This window comes from Canis lupus, chromosome 4, assembly GCF_048164855.1.
Source record: "Canis lupus baileyi chromosome 4, mCanLup2.hap1, whole genome shotgun sequence".
Taxonomy (NCBI): domain Eukaryota; kingdom Metazoa; phylum Chordata; class Mammalia; order Carnivora; family Canidae; genus Canis; species Canis lupus.
Genome location: NC_132841.1, coordinates 54,544,283 through 54,567,372, shown reverse-complemented (window position 1 = coordinate 54,567,372; position 23,090 = coordinate 54,544,283). Strand labels below are relative to the sequence as shown.

Genomic DNA, 23,090 nt, shown 5'->3' with positions numbered 1-23,090 from the left:
GAAATGAACCAAAGAATTTGAGTTTCTCATGTTACAAAGCTCTGCCATCTGCCCTTAGAATGTGGGGGCAGTTGAGGTAACGATTTCCAGAGAAAGACATTAAGGGCCATGAAAGTGGTTATATATGCAGAAAGGTAGAAAAGATTCAGACTCTGCAGACAGGTAGATAAAATCATGAAATTTCATGCAGAGTGTCAGCCTGCAACAATAAAAAATGAGAATTAAGAGGAACAAATATCTATTGAGTACTTAGGCCATGCACAGTAACAAGTGATTTACCTCTGTTACCTTGTTTGATCTTCATAAACCCTTGAAAGAGACAGGTGTTTCTAACTTCTCACTCTGACACAAAAATGTGATAGGTGGAGTGTCTTGGTCAGTTCATAGTGATGGAACCAGGATGTGAATAATATTAGGACTGTCCTAACCCTAGTTCTTAAACATTGTTCCCTACTTCCTAACCAGTCTTAAGACTACTTTTACCTTGTAATTGGCAAAAGTCTCCCTCATTCTGAGTAATCTCACTCACTCACTCACTCACTCACTCACTCACTCTCTAGCTGGGAACTCTTTGGAGGGCATGCATTTTAGCCCAGCGAGCAGTAGGCTCTCAGGAAGGTAAAGAGATCTCTCTAAAAGCATCTGGTCTGTTGGTGGCCCAATTAGATCAGTGGTCCTGTGATTCCTGCTTCATATCTCTTCCCTAAACCTGTCTCTTTATCTAATCTTGGATCTCTTTCCTCCTGTTCACTCAGTTGAGGCAGGGACTGAGATTTGAGAGAGGGACAAGAATGAAGTGTCTGAACTGTCGAAGAAAGAGCAGTGAAAACTAAGAAAGACAAGGTGAGCATTAATAGGGAGTTTGCAACATAAGAATTTAAGCAGATCCATCCCACTTTACGCAATATTTTCTCTTTAGGAGTTTCTAGAAATCATTTTTGGCTTTTCAAATATACATCTTCTGTGTCACATGCCAAACTGTACAGAACCTATTCCTTCTACCAACACTAATAGTAGTCTTCATACCATTTTTGTTTCAGCCAGGAATGCTGGAGACAGATGCTTTTGCATTAAGCCTGGCTCGGCCACTTATCATCTGAGTGCTCTTGAGAAGTTTTACATAAACTTCCTGTTTGTCCATTGGTTCAAAGATACGTATTGAGCTCCACATTGGTGCTAGGTGGTGAGTGACGTGCTGGAAGTACAGCAGGACACCAGAGATAAAATTCCTTGCCTGCATGAAGCTTCTGTTTTACTGGGGAAAGGTAGATAAACAGGTATACCATATACTATATGAGCAAGTCTTGGTTGGAAACAGGGAAGGGGGAATGTGGAGATGTAGTCAGTGTTTACTATTTCAAGTAATTGTGACAAGGTCACAGTGGAAGAAAGATAGAAAGTAGTGAGGGGGAAAACAGCCTTCTAGGTGAAGGGAATAGTAAGTCCCAAAGCTCAGGTAGAGATAGAGGAATTGATGGGAGGCCAGCAGGGCTCGTGAGAGAGAAGGTAGGGGACAAAGAGAGTGGTAACACAGCTATGTCATGTGGTGCCTTTTTTGGCCGCTGTAATGACTTTGACTCTGATCCTGAGTGGGGTGGAAGGTATTGAGCAGGAGAGTGTCACTCTCTTACCCAGGGGACAAGTTGAGAGTGACAGCCATGGTTTGAGCATGCCTGCTGTGTAGCCGTATAGATCTATAATGATGCCTTGAACCAGAGTGTTAGTGAAGGAGCAGGTAAAAGTGGTCAGCTTTTGTATTCATTCTGGAGAGAAAGCCACTGAATTTTGAAGAAGGCATGGGGTATATATGAGAGAGAAGAGTAAAGGTTGACTGGCAGGGTTTGCACCTGACCAGAGGGGTGAATAAAATTGCCATTGAAAAAGAATAAATTAGGAAGAGTGTGAGCCTTCCTTTTTTTTATTCAGAGGGTGTTTGTTAGTGATAGAATCAGGACTTCACTTCGGGCATGTCCTGACATGGCTATTAGAATTCCAAGCAGATTTGTTGGATAGTCAGTTGATATGGGAGTCTGGAGTTCAGTGAAGTATCTGGGCCTGGAGACAATCTCAGAGTTGTCAGTGTATAAATAGTTTCTCAAGCCATGGAGCTGGGAGATGCCCCCTGATGAGTGAGTGCCCAGAGAGAATGAATAGGCTCAGGACTGAGTCCCAGGATGCTCTCACCTTGAACATTTTGAGACAGAGAGGATCTCAGAGAGGTAGCCAAGAGGGAGCAGCCAGTAATGATTGGCAAGTTTGGTATCTTGAAAGCCAAGTGAGGGAATGATCTCAAGGTAAGGAAGTGATGCATGGTCCCCTGTCTCATTCTAACATAGACTACAGTGTTAGTCATGTTGTTTGTGTTTATTCACTAGTGGAATTAGGCCACAGGTCATGAATTATCATGGAAAAATCTTTTTTCCTCTATGATCTTAAGTTTCCCTGAAAGTTAAATGAGCAAATTTGACTAGTCATGTCCTAAAACATTCGCCAGCCTGGATGTAGTGACTTTTTCTGCTTTTGTATGATGGCCTGAGTCTAATGAAGACTGAATCCATACAGCTATTATTTGTATTTATGCCAATCAGAGTGTAGTGTGTGTGTCTTCTGTTTAGTTCCTCCAAGCCAAATGGCCTGAAATTTCATATCCCCATCCAAGTTTTGGTTTAGTTTTTATTTGTGAATACCTTCTTTCTCTTGTGATTTTTCTAGACGTGGAAGAAACCTCTGTCCTCAGAAGGCAGTGCTGGAACCCGTGTGGAGGTTAAGAAAACTATCCCCTTGGTGGTGGCTTGAGGAGATTATCTCAACCTCAATGTTGCCCTGAAATTGGTGTTCAAGATTCAAGAAGATTAGGACTGCTAAGGTATGGACATTTGATTTTGAGAGATGATATATATGTAATGTATACAGATATGTATAATCTTTTTTTTTTCCTTAAGACAAATGCATTTAAAGATGCTTAATCATTTTCACAGCCATTTATCTTCTTCATGCCCTGTTTCTCTTTCCTTTCTCCCTTCCTCTTTTAAGCAATGATTTTAACATTTTTGCTACCAACTTTTGGGATGTGGTGGGATAAATAAAGCTGTACAGTAAGAGAAACTGAAGTCCACATTATCTCAATAATAATGGAAGTGACCTGAGGGGAGTAAGACAAGGCATGGGGGGAGGCTTTTGCAGGTATTTCTGATAGAAAGAAAAGTGAAATGGAAGTTGGTGCCTATGTGATGGGACTTTCAGGTACAGAGATGAGTAAAGAAGTGACACTATGAAATATGCGGTTAATTTTCACTTTCTGTGTGCCAAAGCTTTGTATTATTTCTTAAGGTCTTAGGAAGGGTCTATCTTGATATTTCTTTTGGATATATACCCATGTTGGGGGAGACTGAGTTTGGGTAAGGAGGTTCCATTTGTTTTTTTTCTGGTTGCAGTGAGAATCCACTGTGTGTGTGTGTGTGTGTGTGTGTGTGTGTGTGTACACATACATGCATATGTATAATGCATATGTATTATATGTGGGTATATATAAAATTCACTGAGTGTTGTGTAATCTCTTTCACACTCTCTAGGTGGAGAGAGAGGGACAGATGGAAGGAGGGCAGAGAGAATCCTACAGAATGGCACGTTTATTGTGGCTCAGGCATTGTGATGTAAGCTTGAGGGCAAAAATTACAAATACAACTAATGCCAGCCATCTGGAATAGGGATTTCTGTTCTGGGAACCAAAGGAGATATAAGTAAAAAGGTTTTCTGAGACTCTAGCAAAGAAGGGTCAGGGGGCAGACTCAGTCTCAACAATATTAGAGTTGACATCTCTAGACTTAACTCCTGTACAGAATAGTAGTCCTGCATACACCACTGGTTACCAGCCCTGAGGAAATGTGGTTTAACAGCGTAGAACCACATGACAAATTTAAGAGAAATTCTAGAACATCTCCATCTATAGCTCATTTGCTGTCCTTTTAATTTCCTTCAAAGAAAAAAGAAGACCCTCATCACCCCAAAGCTCTGGAAATTGGGAGAACAATTGTAGCTAAGGTACTGGCTGGCTCCCTTCTCAGGCACAGAGGCCTCCCGTGTGTCATCGGTAGTGCAAGGGAGAGGTCCAGAGCTGATAGAAATGAAATACATTGTCACTTCAGGCCCGTTTTCATTTTATCTCTGACTTTCTCAGTGTTGAAAGAAATGTGGTATATATTTTTCGTTGATTATGAAAAACCCTTCCTTTCAGGAGGAAGCACATCTACTTTCTAGTTTTTTGTAAAATCCTCCAAGGCCCATGCAGAAATGATTGAGCTCTGATGTTCACACTGCTCATAGTACCTCTGAAAAGAGTGCTACGGGATTGGTGACAATGTGAAGGTGGCATTTGAAACCCCTCTCTTCCCTCTATTCAGGGAATTTTTAATTTTTCTCAAAGAGGAAAATAATTTATCTCCTTTCCAAAGGGCACCTTTAAAGCAGTTTGTCTAAATATTACTTATGAATTCATTTCCCACTAACATGGTTTCAGAGGCTAAATAGGTGATTTAACAATCAGGAAAAAAATAGTGCCCCTTTCTTGAGTCGTCACACAAATCTCAATATTCTGCTTAAGAGACACATGGTCGTGGTGCAGTCCCTCTGCCCACATGTTCTTGATCTGTTGAAAAAGAAAGCTAAAAAGCTGTTTTGTGCTTGTCATAAAAATCAAGAGAAGCTTAGGGGTTGGGACTGGGATTTTGATGACTGAGTGCTTTGCTTTGAGCGTGTTGATCTTTAATTCAGAATGCCTATGTTCTGTCAGGAATATTCACCTAGATGCTAACTACTTAAAACATAAATTCAGCAGAGAAAGTTTTAAAGGACTCGGTCATAAAAATGTTCCTGGTTTAGAGACCAATCAACCCTTAAGAGGACAATAAAGCTTTCCCTGATTGTTGGCAGAGGCTATAGGGAGAAGAAGCAGGGCACGTTCATCCCAGGGATAGATTCCGCTGTAGTATACACAGGTGATGTGCATGCCCCTGTTCACAGACCAAAACTCCATTTCCAGGAAGGAAGGAGGAAATGAGGCAATGTTGGTACATCAATCTACCCTAATGTTGCCTGGCTTCTATGCTCCAGTGCATTCAGCAGATTTTTCAGGTGTCCTTTCAAGTGAAGACAGTATAAATTAGTGGCTATGTTTGTAGACTTTAGAAAAGGCAAATCAAGCCTCCGTATGAACATTAGAAAAGCCATTTACTTTTTTTGAACCAATGCTGCTCAAAGTATAGTCCAGAAACCCACAGCATCAGCATCACCTGAGCTCATGAGGCATGCAAATTCTCAAGCTTTTCCCCAGACTTACTGAATCAGAACCTCTTGAGGGGAAGTCCAAGGAATCTGTTTAAACAAGCTCTCAAGATAATTCCTCTGTGTTGCTGAAATTTAAAAGCCACTGCTAATCCTGGTACCTGGAAAAGAAGAGAGATTTTAGGAAACCTTAGGTCTAAAATCTTGGACACTCTAAAAAAAATGAATATGCCTAAGTTCAGGTGTATATGTGTACATAAACACACACACATAATAAATAAATAAATAAATAAATAAATAAATAAATAAATAAATAAATAAATAAATCAGTGAACAGGAAAATGAAAACTTTTTCAAATGCCAAAGCAAAGTTATTGAGGTTTGAACCATGGCCTCTGAAATAATGAAAAGTACAAAAATAATAATAAAAAGTAGTGTTAGAATAGCTGCCTTTATAAATAAATGGATCGATGAAACAGAATGGAACTCTGCATTAGACACACACATGTAGAGTCTGCTAGCTTTCAAGCAAGAGCACCACATCAATTCAGTGGCATAAAAACGCTACTTCAGTAAAGAGTGTTGGAACAACTGGATATTTATTTGAAAAAGAAAGACTCTAAACCCCTACCTCATCCCATACATACAAATCAATGTGAGTGAAATTGCACACTGAGACACGAAAGCTAAAGCAACAAAGGTAGTAGAAGAAAAATGAGAAGACCTTTGTCACTTTAGAAAGCAAAGGCTTTTTATAAAGGACACACAAGCACAAGCCATAAGAGGGGAAAAAATACCCTGAACTTCATGAAAATTAAAAATATCTATTCACTAAAAAAAAAAAAAAAAAAAAAAAAAAAAAATCCACCACTAAGATAGAGATGCCCCACAGATGGGGAAAGAATATTTATAACTCCTATATCCAACCTGTATGTGAAGAGGCACTTCATACCACAGGGTACAGAAGGGCTGATGGACAGAAGCATGGTGTTTAGCCTGGCTTCAGGGGATGCTAATTGAAAACACACAAGATGCCTGTACACGCCTATCAGCATGGCTAAAATGCAAAGTAGGGCCAACACCAAAATCTCTAAGGATGCAAACAACTGGAACTCACAGGAAACTAGTAGAGATGTAGAATGTTCTGGGCACATTGATGAATGATCTGGCAGTTCCTTAGAGAGTGACACAACTGCCTTACCTAAGAGCCAGCAATTCTAGTCATAGGTATTGATCCGTGAGGCTGGAGAACCTTTGTCCACATGTGTTTGTAGGAGCTCTTCTTCCTTTTTCTTTCTCCTTTCTCTTCTTCTTTTTCTCCTTCTCCTTCTCTTTCAACTTCTTCTCCTCGTCCTACCCCCCCTTCTTCTTCCTAAAAGTTACTCAGATGTCTACGAACAGGAAAATGGAGGAACTCTGCTATATTTTGCAAAATTAAATATTGCTTTGTAACAATAAAGAGAAACATTCTACAGAGAAACATAGTAACGTGAATGAATCTTAAAAATAGAATGATCAAAATTAGATAAGAAAAATATTTATTGTATGATTTATATGAAATCATAGAGTAGTCAAAGCTCCTCTATGATGGTAGAAATAGGTCAGTGCTGGTTCTGGTGTGACATGATTACCTGGGGAAGGCACAAGAAGGAAATTTCTGGAGTGACAGAAATGTTCTGTAGCTTGACCAACACTTGTCAAAACTGATTAAATGGCAAGTTCACTAAGCATCTTATTGCATGTAAATGATGTATATAAAAATACATAATTTTTAAAACTCCCATTTATTGAGCGCTTTGTCAAAAAGTGCTACTTAAAAAAAAAAAGTTCTATTTTTAATATGTATCAACTCCTTTAATCCTTGAAGCCATCTTAGGGTGGATGTGACTTTTCCTAATTGACAGATGTGGAAGGTAGGTACTGAGAAATGATAACTAGCTCTAAGTCCCATTGCTAGGTTCCAGAAACTGAATTCAAGAGTAGGTCCTTTTGTCTCCAAAACATGTCTTAACCATCATGTTATACCTTCAGCATAAAGTGTCCCTGGCTCCATTTTTCATTCCAAATCAACTGAACTCCCAGCCTCGGCATCTTTGCTTGTAGGACGGGGATGATTCTCATGCACACTTGATAGAATTACAGGAAAGATTAAATTAAATTCTGCTTGTAAGGTGCTGATATGTGCTGGTTCCTGTTAATTCCTGGATAAATGTGAAGCTGCTGGTTTTGGTTTACAGTTCACCTGAGCAATGCCACTCCTGAGCAAAAGAATTCTTGTCTTGGGTTCATTTCATGTGGCCTTTCTGAGTCAGCGTGCATATTCACGTGTGCATATTCAGTGTGTTCACTTCACTAAAACCAAAAGCAAAATACTATAATTCTCTAACTACTGTGTCTGTTCCATTATGAAAATTTAGAAACACTGGAAAAAGTTGAGCCTGTTGCCAAAAAGAAAAAGAGTTTAAATAATATGCAGGAAATTCTGTTGAGGGAGAACTGTCATTAAAGTTGCATGTTATGGTTTATCTGTCCAGGGTGATTGAAAGGGAGTGGGAAACTACTTAACATGGTTAATGGATATCAGCAAGGTTAATTATCTTGGGAACACAGAGGAGCTGAATGCCTTTGTGTACTTCCCTGATTTGTGATACTGTCATATTATTTTTCATGACACTTGGGCATCTGTCTTTATTTTAGCTGTGCTTTTTACAGTCTCCATTTCCATGGTAAAACTTAAAATCCAGAGCTATTACAGATCAGTGCAAGCAAACAGTGTTTTCCCTATAAAGTACAAATTAATCAGTTTATTACCAACCTGCTATGTAAGTAGAAAATCTCTACATGCCTCCAAAAGATATTATGAAAGAAAAATTTAAAACTGCCTTTGAGGATAGTTGTTTTGTCATTGTTTCTGATCTTTACCACTCAGTGTGGGACCATCATATGATGGCCCTTCTCATGGTTTTCTTCAGCCCTCACTGGATTTCCCCTGAAATTCATCATGCATCAACATTTCATCTCTGATAATAAAAATCATAGTGCCGGTCATGAAAGCATCAGCAGAACTGCTTCCTTGTGAAAAGCAGAGAATCTTGCTGGGGAATCCACAGTGTTGCTTTCTACAGATGGCTTTGTTTCTTCATTTAAGCAATATATGCCAACCACAATCATGAGCCTAGGGGTTGCTTCTTGGTGTCTGTATGACTCTCCTACCCACTCTTTTGGTTCTCAGTTGCCTCCTATGGAAAATGGGAGTTTAGATCACACAAGCCTGAGATTATCCTAGATTTCAACAAATAGTCAAGTTTCACATAATTCCAAATAAATTAGTAATTAATGGTACTACAGCTGTATACTCTGGGCATGTTTGACACCTGCCTGTAAGGATCAATTCAAACATGGAACATGAGAATCCAAACAGATTGGGCTAAAGAAATGATAAAAATTCTGCACAAAACTTCTTATTGAATTTTATTTTTGTATAAATTGTTAAAATTTTTTTGTTCAGTTTATTTACAGTAAAAACAGTTCACCCATTTCTCCCACCTCCCACTGCCCACCTCTTACAATAATCGTTCTGTTCTCCATGAGCTTGTTTTTTTTTTTTTTTTCTTTTAAATTTTTTAAGTGAGACCACACAGTGTTTGTCTTTCTCGGTCTCAATTATTTTCACTTAGTATAATGCCCTCAGTCTCTATCTATGTTGTTGCAGTGACAAGATATCATTCTTTTATATGGCTGAATGATGTTCCATTGAGCTTATATACCTCAGCCTTTTTATCTGTTCATCCATTGACAGCCACTTAGGCTGTTTCCTGATTTTGGCTATTGTAAATAATGCTGCAGAGAACATGAGGGTGGATATCTCTATTCAAATTGACATTTTTGTTTTCTTTAAATAAACTCAGAAGTAGAATTGCTGGATCATATGATAGTTTTATCTTGAATTTTTCAGCAACCTCCATACTGTTTTCCATAGAGTTTGCACCAACTTACTTTCCCACCAACATTGCATGAGGGTTCACATCTTTATCAACACCGATTATTTCTTGTCTTTTTGGTTCTAGACATTCTAACAGGTGTAAGGTGACTTCTCATTGTGGCTTTGATTTGCATTTCCCTGATGATTAGTGATGTTGAGGATGTATTCAGGCCCTGTTGGCCATCCAGATGTCTTCTTTGGAAGAATGTGTATTCAGGTCTTCTGCCCATTTTTAAAATCAGATTGTGTTGCTGCTGTTATTGAGTTGGAATTTTTAAAAAATATATTTTGAATATTAGCCCCATATCAATTAAGTGATGATCTGCGCTGACTTTTTCTCCCATTCAGTCTGTTGCTGTGTTATTGTGTTGATGATTTCTTTTGCTGTGCAGAAACTTTTAAACTTGAAGGAATCCCACTTGCTTTTTATTTCATTGCATTTGTTCTTGGTGCAAGATTTGAAAAATCATCACCAGCATCTATGTCAAGATGTCTATTGGGTGGCAATTGCAAAAATTGGGCTCTGACCTAGTACATAAGCTCCCTCCTGGAAGATACTGGTGAGCTGGAACAAGACCAGAAAGCATCAAGATGGTATCACAGCCTATAAGACCAGCTCTGTGGGCCACTCCATTGTGCCAAACTTGAAGCCTCTCTCTCAGCCTGAGGCTCCAGAACAAGCAAAGTGGGCTTCTTTCTAGAAAGACTTAAGGGTCATGCCTTAGCCTACTGTCTATGCAGTGCCCTCAGAGTGGTAGCCTGCCAAGAACCATCTTGCCAATTGCCACAGTCCTGTGAAGACCCAGGGAGGAAAATTCCTCTGGCCACTAGAAAACCATGTAATCAAAGGAAATCTCCTGGGTGCTAGCTATAAAAAACAGGCACCAGATGCACCTAAATCTCCTCTTCCGGGATCCCTGGGTGGCGCAGCGGTTTGGCGCCTGCCTTTGGCCCAGGGCACGATCCTGGAGACCCGGGATCGAATCCCACGTCGGGCTCCCTGCGTGGAGCCTGCTTCTCCCTCTGCCTGTGTCTCTGCCTCTCTGTCTCTCTCTGTGTGACTATCATGAATAAATAAATAAAATCTTTAAAAAAAAATTTCCTCTTCCATAGATATGTCCTAGAACCCAACGGGATGAGCATGAGATTCTGCTCACCCTCTGAAGTCTGGGGAAGAGTTCCAGTGAGCCCCTTGTTGTATGTTTAATTAGAAGCCTGCCCCTCAGGCTGTAGGCATGATGAGTAACAGTAGACCTCCCCAGAAAGACCAGGCTGCTGAATCTGGGCTGGTATCTTCATGAGCTCTTTCTCTTTGGGTTATAGTCCAATGGGACCTACAAGCAGAAGCCCCACTGGCCACAAGCCAGGTCTTATAGAGTGGTCCCCTGGCAGCAGTCACAAAAATTGAGGTACCAGACAGGTATAAGCTCCTTTCTGGGAAATGCCAATTATAGTCTCAAGTGACCAGGAACACAAGCTCCCCTGGCATCCAGTGCTGGGTGATTTCTTCCCTGAACAGCAGCTGCCAAAATTGGGGTACCAGATGCATATAAAGGTATCCTTCCAGGTGCTCAGTATAGCAAAGGGAGAGCATGAAGATGGACACCTGCCAGTCCCAGTCCACAGAGTGTCCCAGCAGACTCCCAGATGTGTGTGTTAAATTAGATGCTTCCCCTCAAGCCAAGGGTTTAGTATAAGCAGGTGAACTTCCTTCACTTGAAGTCTGGGTGCTATCAGTTGCCTCTGAGTCGGGCCCTGGGGCAGATGACTCTGAGCTCAAGAGATGTTTCTCAGATGCTAATAGCTGAAGAGTCTTTGGATGTGAGTCTTGTTGGATTTCAAAATGAGACATTTTGAGGGCCTTTTTTCTCAAGTACATGTCTTAAAGGTTGGTGTTCACAATGTGGTTTGAATCCTTTGCTGCTCAGGGCAAAGTTCTGGGTTTTGAGTTCCCTCATTGTGGGTCACACTGCCAGATACAACGTTTATGGTGAGACAGCATCCCAGCCTCTCCTACTGGCTTTAATGCAGTTTCTTTTCACTAGCCTGATGTGTGGTCATAACACCACCGGCCTTTGGGTATTTTAAGAAGAAATTGTTCTATATGTAGCTATAGACTGTATTCATGGCAGGAGGTAAGTTCAGAATCTTGTGTCACCATGGTGAATGGGTACTCTGCTTGTTGAGTTTTCATACTCATTGTATACCATGGGATGTTAGAACACCATTCAGAAAGTCTTTTTTGAGGTACGGTCTAATTTTTTTCTTTTATTCTAGAGATCCTTTCTTTTTTTTTTTTTTTTTTTTCCTTTCTACCTCAAATAGCAGCTCTTATGAGGCTATCCCATTTTATACACGGGGAAATTGAGGAATAGAGATAGTAAGCAACTTTCTGAAAACCACCCTGGTCAAAGAAGAAACTCTCTGGTTAGGCTCTTAAAATGCAGGTAACGAGCCCAACTCCATTCACCGAATGTTTTATCCTGCCCTGAAGCATCCTGACTACAGGAAGCCTGCTTCAATGTTCTTTGATTCTGCTTCCCAATGTGATAGTACCTTTTTGCCTGTATGTTTTGTTTTTAATTCAAAGAACTACCATTTTAGGAATAGTCTCCTTTTGACAGTTTCTGAAGAAAAGATGTGTATTTTTCCCCTTGAGCATGATATTTTGCAGTCTGTTTGTTTACTTGGGCTGAATTTTACCCAAGGCCTTTGAAACTAACAAAATTTGAGTTGTTGCTGTGTTCAAAAACTTGTACAGATTGAGGTCTTATTTGCCAGGTTAAAACAAATACACAACCTCACCACTCCCACAAACGATGATGACAATGACAAAATGCCCATTTTAATTTTTCCTGCAACTGGATATGTTGTTTTTATAACTATTCAAATATAGCCTAGGTTAAAAAAATATGAACTGAAAAAAAAAAAAACCACTATGAACTGCAAATTCACAGACTTTAACTTGCTTATTCTTCCCTTTTGCTGCTAAACTCACCCCTACTTTGCCATTTCTTCTTCATGACAATTTTTTAAATGTTCACACCAGGATAGTCTTCATCTTTAGCTCGTGTTGCAGAGTTGATGGATACTCATCCCATTTTTTTTTTTGTTCTGAGGAACAGATGGGAATAATTATGAAAACACTTAGAAAGTCACCTTTGAAGAGCTGTCCAAAGACTTTTATGTCCAATATATAATCTTCCCATTTCTTTTTTTTTTTTTTTAATCCTTTTATTACTCTTTTTTAACAAATGGCCCCAGGGATAGGGAACCAGGGGAGGGGGGTGGAGGGGGAAGCGAGGCCCCAGCCCCACAACCCCTCCCCACCCACCCCAAAATCTTCCCATTTCATTCAGCTCTGTCTCCTGTCCTCCCACCCTGTACCCCTCAGCCTTTGCACCCACTGAAGTGAACTTCTCCATTTTTTGAGAAATATACTATGTCCTTTTAAATCATTACTCCTTTATACCTGCTGGTCCCTTTGTCCATAGTGCTCTCATCTCTACTCCCCCGCCAAAAACAAAACAAAACAAAACAAAAAAAACAAACAAAAAACAAAAAGAAAAATGAAAAAATTCACATTTTAAGATCCAATTCACTGGAAGCCTTCTGGGACTCCCCTGAGCCATGAGTCACTTCTTCCCTCTGGCTTCATGACTTTTTTCCCCTAAACCTTCATTGTAACTATTAGGCTAAAGAGAGGTCATTATACTTGTATTTAGAAATCACTCTCCTTCTAGTTCTCAACTTTTCCTGGAAAATAGTCGGTACTCCACAAACATTGGAACAGAGGGTGCTTAAATATACTGTAGAATGGATTCATTTTAAAAATAATGTCAGTTTCTCCTGATTTATTGGATTTTTTTTAGATTTCTAAATTTTATTTTTGGCTGCTTTCTATTTTTGTTTTTGGTTTCTATCTGCTCCTGATTTTTCCATCTTTATCATCTATTTCAGAGGTTTTCTTTATTTTTTTTAGGGTGTGCATGTGGGGGTTTGAGGGGGGCAGAGGGAGAGAGAGAATCTCAAGCATGAAGAGCATGAAGATGGGCATGTGCCAATCCTCCTGCTGGGCATGGAGCCCAACATAGGGCTCCATCTCATAACCCTGAAATCATGACTTGAGCCAAAATGAAGAGTCAGACACTTAACTGTCTGAGCCACCCAGGGACCCTTCAAGGCCTTCTATTCTTATTTTCTTTCTAGCTCCACTATCCACTCTTCTTATCTGTCTCTCTTAAATAACACAGTGCTTTATAGCTTTTATTAAGTCCTCACCCTGACTACAGAGCTGACGCCTATCTGGCATGTTCTACACTCCCCCCTCTCCTGTGTCCTGTGCAAACATCATTCATCAATCCCAGCTTAGGAGCCCTAGAATCTTCCTAATACATCACTCCAGAATATCACTGATTGTAGCATAGAAAGCAAAACCTATGTGCCATCTCTGGACTGGAAGATTTACTTTCCAGAACTTCCAGTTATTCTTTCCAAAGTCAGGACTTGGTTTCTTACATAGTGAGTACATTTAGGTACCCTTTGCCTTTCCTGTATCCAAAGTGTAACTCCTTCCTTGAGAGATTATTATTATTTTTTTTGATTATGGGTCTTGTATTAGGATTTTGGGAAAGTTTTAACATGTTATCAATTTAATCCATTAGACTGGAGAAGCCAAGAATCATTTGTGCAACATTTTACTACAAATGGAATGTCTGAAGAGCTATGTCTACAGTTTGAATTTGATATAAATCAATGTTAATGTCCTTGGAGATTATTTAGGTTTTTGAAAAAACTTACTTTTTTAACAGAGGATTTTCAAAATATTTTAGACTCCTGAAGGCTAGATTTAGTGGCATAGACCTCTTGATTGTGTTTTCTGACAGGTGACGTCTTTCCTGCAAATAATGTTTTGATGTCATTATTGTTGGTCTAACAAAGGATATAGGAAAGTCTGATGAAAAATTGATTTATAACCATAAAAAAAGTTAAAAAACTCCTTTCCCCAGAAACAGAAATAGAAGCTATTTATTGCGGCCACTAATTTTCTGGCATCTTTCTTCCATCACATTACCTTCTATCTATGTCTATAATGAAACCACAGAGTTTCTTCTCCCAAAACAGTGACCACATATAAACATCCTTGGTATATAAACAATTTCAGGATGTATTTGATCCACTTAACTGCATCCATGGATTAAAAGTTAAGAATTCCTCCTGTAATGACATAGAAAGCATTCTCACCCTAGTTTTAATTAGTCTCTGGCTTTATTCTCATTCCCTTTTAGGAGATACAGTACACCCACAAAATAAGAAGACAGGCCAAGTTTCCATATAAGCAGGTATGTGACCTGTAGGAGAGATTATAAACATAGAAAACAACCAGAAATAATCTTTGGCATTAATGATGTTCATGGCACTGATAGATGAGATTTTACTTGAAGCTGTGGGATTGAACTCAAGCAAATGTTTCTATTTCCCTCTATATAGTTTTTGGTTAAACCTCAACTGGTAAAAAGGATGGGGGAAGGTATAAACAATAGATAAAACTTCAAAATATCTTTGGAAGATATATAAAGGAGATGCCATTTTATGAAACATAGAACATAGCTCAGTAAAGACATCAGAGGAAACCACTCAATAAATGCTCTAAAATTGAGAAATATGACAAAGTGTGGGCATAAAGGAGGAAAGAAGGAAAAGAGAAAGGATTAATTAAAAATTCTGCCTTTGGTGTGAATGATGATCCATCTCTTCTCCATTGCTTCTCATTAATGGAGCTTAGAAATAATTTTACCCCTAGGCAAAATAAACCAGAAGGGTCTTTTCTGAAGATAATGAGTGAACTTCCTAAGGGAAGATGAAGAGCTTAGGTGTTGAGTTGTGTGGGTGTCCTAGTAAAGGACTTTGCTTGTACCTTTCCAGGGCATTCCAGGGCTGAGATTAGCTTCTTGCCTGTCCATCTTTGGGGAAGGTCAGTCAGTGTTACAGCTCTGTCACACCCACAGAATGTCCATCCAGGTCGCCATTTTACTCCTGGGTAGAAACCTTGTGTTAAGACCTGCATGTAAAAGACTATTGTACAGTATGTACATTTAACTTAGTTCAATTCAATTATATATGATTGATAAGAATATTGAGAAAAATAGTTTAAGTATCTGTTCTTCTACTCCATGAGTGCATGTTGTAGGCTGATGGTGATATGGAACACATATTTGCTCATTTTAGTTCTTTCATGCTTTTCATAAGGTGACCATCTCACTGTATTAAATGCAACTTGACTATATGAATATGCTCACCATAATAATATATTAAAAATACATAAGGTAAATATTTCATATTGTGTTCAATTTGATTTCTTCCCCAGAGGAAGAGCTTTGTGATATATCTATTGTGAAATACTAGACACTTTTCTACTGAAATTTCAAGGGTCATTTTGACTATAGGTAATTTTTGCCTCAAATATGGGTCATTGTAAATTTTAATCCTTATGTGAGATGACTACACTCTGAAACAGCAAAGGAAATTTCATCTATAATAAAATAACTCAATATCCTCATTCCTTTTTTAAAAATTAATTTTCCTGAGGTAACAGATTGTAAGTGTATAGTTTGAATTTTGACAAACATATATGTTCCTGTAACTACAGACAAAGTCAAGACATGGAACATTTCCCTCACCTGAAAGTTCTCTCAATCCTAATGTTTTCCTCCTCATGTTTCTGAGGCAGCAGTGATCTTTATCTTTGAATACTTCCTATAAATAGCCATCCATGATATTGTCCTTTGTTCTTTCATTCAGCATGGTGTTTGGGGGAAATGCCATGTTTTTGAGTGTATTAGTAGATGGTTCACTATTATTTCTCACCAGTATCATTGAATGAATATATCCTGTTTTTGTTCTTTTTTTTTTTTTTGGTGGATATCTGGGCCAGTTCCATGCTGGGAATATTAAAGACTTAAGCTCTTATAAACATTTGTGAATATAACATTTAATTTCTTAGAGTAAATATCAAGGAGTGGAATTGATGAGTCATGGGATAGGTGTATACTTATTTTTTTTAAGAAACCACCCAATCGTTCTCCAGTGTATTTCATTCTTATTTTATATTCTCACAAGACGTGTGAGATCCAGTTCTGTCTGCTAACAATTCTATTGTTATCCTTCTTAGTTTTAACTATTTTAGTCAGTATGAAATGATATCTTTTTGTTTTAACTTGCATGTCTGTGTTGACTAAGTGTTAAGCACTTTACCTTTTGTTTATTGGTCATTTATATTTTTTGGTAAAGACTTTGTTCAAGTCTTTTGCCCGATTTTTAATTGCATTGTCTTTTTAATTGTTAAACTGTAGGCATTATTTAAATGTTCTGGATGTAAATTCTGTGTCTTTTCTATCTTACAGAAGGTTCTTTCAGTTTGTCACTTGACTTTTCTTTTTCTTTGTGATACCTTCTGAAGGGCAGTTTTTAATTTTGAGGAAGTATCCATTTATTTGCATTTTCATTTTATGAAATTTCATTTTATGGTCCATGATTTTGTGTCCTATATATGGAATCTTTGCCTGACTTAAAATCACAAACATATTCTTCTGAGCTTTCTTCTATAAATTCTATGGTTCTAGCTCTTACATTTAGGACTATGGAATGAATCTTTGCATTTTGGGTATATCCAGTTTAATTTCCAACATGGTAGCTTACTCCAACCAGAGTTGGCCTCTTTCTCCTGGTCAAACAAAGGCTGTTCTTCTTCTTCCTTCTTCCTTCTTCTCCTCCCTTCTTCTTCCTTTTTTTGTTTGACAATTTTATTTGCCATACATTTTTTTTTCTTTACCTGCCCAGAACAGCAAGGTTGTCTTTTTTTTTGTTTTTGTTTTTGTTTTGTTGGGGTTTTTTTGCATGTTTTTTTATAGGAGTTCAATTTGCCAACATATAGCATAATACCTGGTGCTCATCCCATCAAGTGAGACGGGATGGCCAACACCCAGTCACCCCCACCCCCCACGACCTCCCTTTCCACCACCCCTTGTTTGTTTCCCAGAGTAGGAGTCTCTCATGTTCTGTCACCCTCTCTGATTTTTCCCACTCATTTTATCTCCTTTCACCTATAATCCCTTTCACTATTTTTTATATTCCCTGTATGAGTGAAACCATATAATGTTTGTCCTTCTTTGATTAACTTACCTCACTCAGCATAATACTCTCCAGTTCCATCCATGTCGAAGCAAATGGTGGATATTTGCCATTTCTAATGGCTGAGTCATATTCTATTGTATATAGAGACCACGTCTATTTTATCCTTCTTAAGCAGGCTTGTTGCTCTGCTCACCCTCTTTCTGACCTTTGCACCTACTCTCAAATATGAAACCATTCTCTGGACTTTGATTCTTTTAGATTTCTTTGAATCTACAGCTATTCAGTGAAGATCTTTAAAGAAAGGTATGCATTGGGTTTATCTGGCTAGTTTATATAATTATAGCAGGAGTGACTTATTTAGGTTCTTCTATATCATAACTATAAATAAAACATTGTTTCCCATTATTACACCAAAAAAAAAAAAGATAATCATACCAATGAAGAAAGTCCCTTGCATAGGAGAAATCATGAAAGAAAGACAATTACTAAAATGTATAGCCATTGCAAAAATAGATAATGTGAGGGACAAAGGAGTGTATTTAAAACCTTTTAGTATCCTTAAAAATAGTAAAAGGTAATTCATAAGATGCATACAGAACAGAATTTAAAAAAACAGAATAAGAAATACCTCTTGTAAATTAAGTTTTTTTTAATTAATGAAGGGGTTGTGAAATAAAGTATAGATCTAGGACATAGGAAAGAGCCTATTTAGTGGAAATAGTCAAATATAGTAGATGAATCCCATTGAACGGTCTTGAGAGATACTAGATAAATTTGGGAGGTGGAGGTATTCGATTATCAAAGAGATTTTAAAATATTATTCAAGGGAGACAATAAGTTGAATTTATATGTCACAAGCCAAGTGATCTAAATGGGAATTAAGCACAGATACTTGATGTTATAAGACTCAATTTTCAAAATTCTAAGAATAAAACTATCTTAAAAGCTTCTGGATGGGAAAGAGGAAAGAAAACTTCATACAACAAGAAAGTATTTTTAAACTGGTATCAAACTTTCCATCAGTAACACTAGAGTCAAGAAGATATTGAACAATTTCTGAGGGAAAACTATTTTGAGTCTAGAATTCAGTTCTGAGCCAAGCTATAAGTGAGAACAAGATAAAGGCATTTAAAAACATGAAGATATCTAGGCCTCTCATACACCCTTTCTGGATATATTCCTGTGAATTGACAATGAAATTTAATATTTCTTAACAATACTCAAAAAATGGTGATACTGAAGAAAACAAGCCCTTTCCAAAAGTGGAAGGTAAGGCATACAGCAGGTCTAGAAAGTGTTTGGTCAAAATTAAAGAAATCAAGAACTTTAAGAAGGAGGGATATCTTCAAGAAGAAAATTGGAGCAGATTAAAGTTTTGACAATGAACCAAGTGATGTGAAAAAAGCATGTGAGTCTCCTCTAAAGAAAAGACATTTAGAAATCATACTCAACAAGAACAGTAGCAAAAACTAAATGCGGAAAGCATGACCCAAAAAGAAGCATAAAATCAAGAAAGTATCTATTTGACTATATGATAGTTTGGGGGTCTGGCATTTAATTCAAAGAAGAATAAATGGCATTTTAATATACTCCCTGGTTCTCCAGTGGACAATTCATATCATAATAAAGTCTTTTCCAACTTTAGAATCATCCTTTTATAAAGCAAACCTACAAGAAAGTTTTTTTTTTTAAATATTTATTTATTCATGAGAGACACAGAGAGAAGAGCAGAGACATAGGCAGAGGGGTGCAGGCTCCTTGTGGGGAGCCTGATGCAGGACTCGATATCAGGACCCTGGGATCATGACCTGAGCCAAAGGCACTCAACCACCCTGCCACCCAGGTCCCCCACATACAAGCAAGTTAACCAAATGTTATAAACCTTGACAGTGAAAGTAAAAGCAAGGTTTAACAGGTAATAGTAGATACAGAGGCAAGAGAAGGAGAGCTTAAGGGGAATGTGGAAGTATGAATATCTTAAACAAAATGGGAAGAGGAGATTTTGTTTTTCCTCTAAGGTTAATGAAACAAAACAAAGTTTAGATGTATTACTTCAGTTACAAGTAAAACCACAGAAGAAAAGCTGGGGGTGGGAATAATAAGCTACATTTTTATATTTCAGAGTTAATAGATGAGATTATAAAAAGGTAAATTATAAGAGAGAAAAATAAGCCTAAAAAGGAGCATGGGATAACCACAAGAGAATTAAGCACCAAGGCAGCTAAAAATAGTTGATATGCTTCTGGGAAGCCCAGGTTGAGAGAGTGAGGAAGTCAACTGTTGTTTCAACATCTATTTTTTTTTTTTTTTTTTTTTGCTCTGTGCTTGTGTTCTTTTGGGGAAAACATTAAAAAGAAGGAATTTACTCTGACTTCCGGGTAGATATTTAGTGATCTTTTAAAGATTCACTTTGTCAAAGTATAGTATCCAAAAACTATAAGCAAGACTCTTACCCAAATAGGTAATAAATATATGTCAAGGTTATATTCAACTTATTAATAAATATGAATAAAAGGAAGATAGAAAAGCTAGATCAAGGAGCATTTTAAAGAGCAGTGTATCTGTAGTATGCCAAAAAAGGTATTTGGGAATGAATTTTATCAGAGATAACAGGATTAGTCCTATACAGAAATCAAACTGCAACCTTGGAATTACCTTTTCTGCAGGTCATAAGTCTACATGTTAACAAGTAGCTTCTCAAAGTCTGAGCCCTAATGAACTACTAAATAGCAAAGTCAAACACTGGTGAATTCTCCTGGAGGGTTAAATAATCCTTGGGTGAATTTGTTGAACAATGTGTGTTACCTTACCTTATAAATGGTAAGTTACTCTTACCATTTATGCTCTTGATCGCAAAGTTTTAGATAGCCTTTGTTTCTAAAAGATCTCAAATATTCAATTTTTCAATTCCCTCTTCCCCTAACCCTCTTAATACCTGACTTCTCTCTCTCTCTCTCTCTCTCTCTCTCTCTCTCTCTCTCTCTCGTCTGTTTTCACAGCATACCTCTATTACAACTAATGACAACTCTAAAGAATGTTAGTTGTACTTTGCTTGCTTCACTCTCCTGCTAGAAAGCAAGTTTTCTACACACAGGCCTTCTACGTAGTAGATTCTCAAGATACTGGTTGAATTAATAATTTAACTTAAAAAAAAATATTGGCTGAGTTTATAATGCAGAGACAGGAAATTAGAGTTAAGAACAGAAGAAGAGAAAGATCAGTAAATAAATAGCCAGAAGGGGAAAACTTAAATCTACAAAATCTGTTGATGTGGCAGTTTATAAGTTGTCCAATAAATAGCTGGGAGAAACTCTGTGTTTTAATGCAGTTACGTTTAGATGTTACAGAAAATAGAATTCAGAGAGAAGTACTCTCAGGTTAAATGACTTATTAAGGCTTCCTCTATTTCTTTGATCTTTCATAAACTTTTCATCTTCATGCCAAACATACTCCTGAATGAAACAAAAGGGAAGATTTCAGGGAGAAAATGCCCTTCCATTTATTTCCTACTTGGGGTTAGGAAATGGTTGCCACTGGCACATTCTGAAAACCCATAATCATAAGCCTTTTTTTTTTCCCCCTGCTGCTAGAATGGCCTCTATCCTACACAGACCATATATGCAAATGTTGGATAGTCTTGTTTCAAAGGATGTTGGGGTTTCTGTCCAACCTCAAGAGTTTATCCACTGAGGAGAAGTAGCATGGTCCTGGCCGCTGTTTGGCTTCTACATTTTTGTCTGTCTTACTAGTAGATGACTTCTACACCACATATCCAGCGTCTTTATTTGAAGCTGCTTAGAAATTGCCTCCTATCTATACAGCTGGACCACGGTCTTTCAAGTTAAGTTTGCAGTGTACTCTAATAAGAGTACATGTGGTACTGCACCATGATCTAGATGTTACCGTTCAAGTTCAAATGATCTGTTGCATGATCCTTGGATAAAGTGTTTCAGCTTTTCTCAGGATGCCAGAGTCTATGATGACTCCTGGGCACCCCATTCCCAGTCCTAAGTAGCCTGGTGATGGACGGCTCACCAATTTATCCTTGAAGCACATGCTCTTTAATTTCTTCCTGTTTTGAGTTTGATCACTAGAAGATTTTCCCCTGGAGGTCAAGAACTGTAGTTTGTATCTAGGAGCCAGAAGTGAGGTGGTGTGATGAGCAGGGACCTTGGGAAATGGGGCTAGTGCCCTGCCTGAAAGAGGATAGTGCTCCTCAGCAACAGCTGGTTGTTGGGGATACCTAAGTGAGCCTACAGTTTCCAAGATATGAATTGCTGGAAATGCAGATTTTTATATGCAATCATCTAATTTTCAGAATGGTTTGTGGACTAAATGAGACATACTGACAAGTTCCATGCACTCAGGAGCCAGTTTACCACCCAAGCCTGGGCCTTTAAAGAAAGGACCCTTCTAGATTTCTAATTGGTCCTCTTGCAACCATCCTAGTTCTCTCTCTTCTCCACACTGCAGCTAGAATCATCTTTTTAAAATGCAGACCTAATTGTGTTTTTTTCTTTGTTTTAGAGCTGGGATAAATGCCAGAGGCTTTATCATGGTTTATGGGGCTGTTTGTGGTCTTCAGGGTTATACCCCTGTCACCACATGTCACCTCATTCTTTCCATCCCCTCTCAGTGACTCCTTTTGGCTCATGTGAACCACCACACCAGCATGTCCAGCTTTTGCCAGTGCTAGCCTGCCACTTGGGATGCTTCTCTGCTCTTCTCTACTTGTTCGTTTTTTTGTTGTTTTGTTTTGTTTTTAAAGGTTTTATTTACTTATTCATGAGAGACACACACACACACACACAGAGAGAGAGAGAGAGAGGCAGAGACACAGGCAGAGGGAGAAGCAGGCTCCATGCAGGGAGCCCGACATGGGACTCAATCCTGGGACTCCAGGATCACACCTTGGACCAAAGGCAGTGCTAAACCACTGAGCCACCTGGGCTGCCCTACTTGTTCTTTAATGGAACTTTTTGACACCTTTCAAGGCTCAGCTTATGCTCTAAGGGACCTTTATTAACCCCCTTCATGGGACTGGTTCCATTTCCTTTATTTGCAGCCAATGTGACCTGATTGTCCTCCATCATCATGTACATCAAACCTTAAATTATAATCATAGTTTCCTACCTACACTATAGTTTTCCTTAACAGACAAGATGATGTTTGTCTTGTTCATGCTTTATCTTTAGCCCCAGGTACAATGTCATGTACACAGTATAGAGTTTGTTAAGTAGGCATTGTTTCGGCATTAAATTAACATTGCCTGTGGGAAGCGTGGAATACTGTGAATATGTAGGATTTTATAAAAAGGGAAAGATGATCTTCAGCCTGGTGATTTCTGAGTCTGTTAAAGAGCTCTGATTTTCAGAGAGGAGACAGTTCCATGCAGTGATTTTGCTGTTTCTGATAATGAATTTGTCTTCCTTTCCAAACGATAGGTTGTTAATATTTTTTTTCTTTTCTGAAAGTCTCTCACTGATCTTTAGGTTCCTTTGTGACATAAATGAAGAACTGGAGGGACTCTCAAAAATTCAGATGCATCATCTAATTTCATGTAGGCTAGTGGTTAAAAACTTCTGTGCCTCAAGGGCTCTTAACATAACTAGAATAGAAAAATACGATGCTGTCAGTAGGTAAACATTTCTTGAAAAAGAAACATAAAACATTTCATTACTTGGCATTTAAACTG

The 23,090-nt window shown here is 38.3% G+C and overlaps 1 protein-coding gene across 1 annotated transcript in view; it reads left to right on the top strand.

Annotated features, from left to right (window-relative positions):
* The first annotated feature begins 2,725 nt into the window (after positions 1-2,725).
* SGCD (sarcoglycan delta) overlaps positions 2,726-23,090 on the top strand; it is a 553,266-nt gene continuing 532,901 nt past the window's right edge. The window contains exon 1 of the mRNA XM_072824383.1: positions 2,726-2,866. The gene's annotated coding sequence lies outside the window, so the exon portion shown is untranslated. The remainder of the gene's footprint in view (positions 2,867-23,090) is intronic.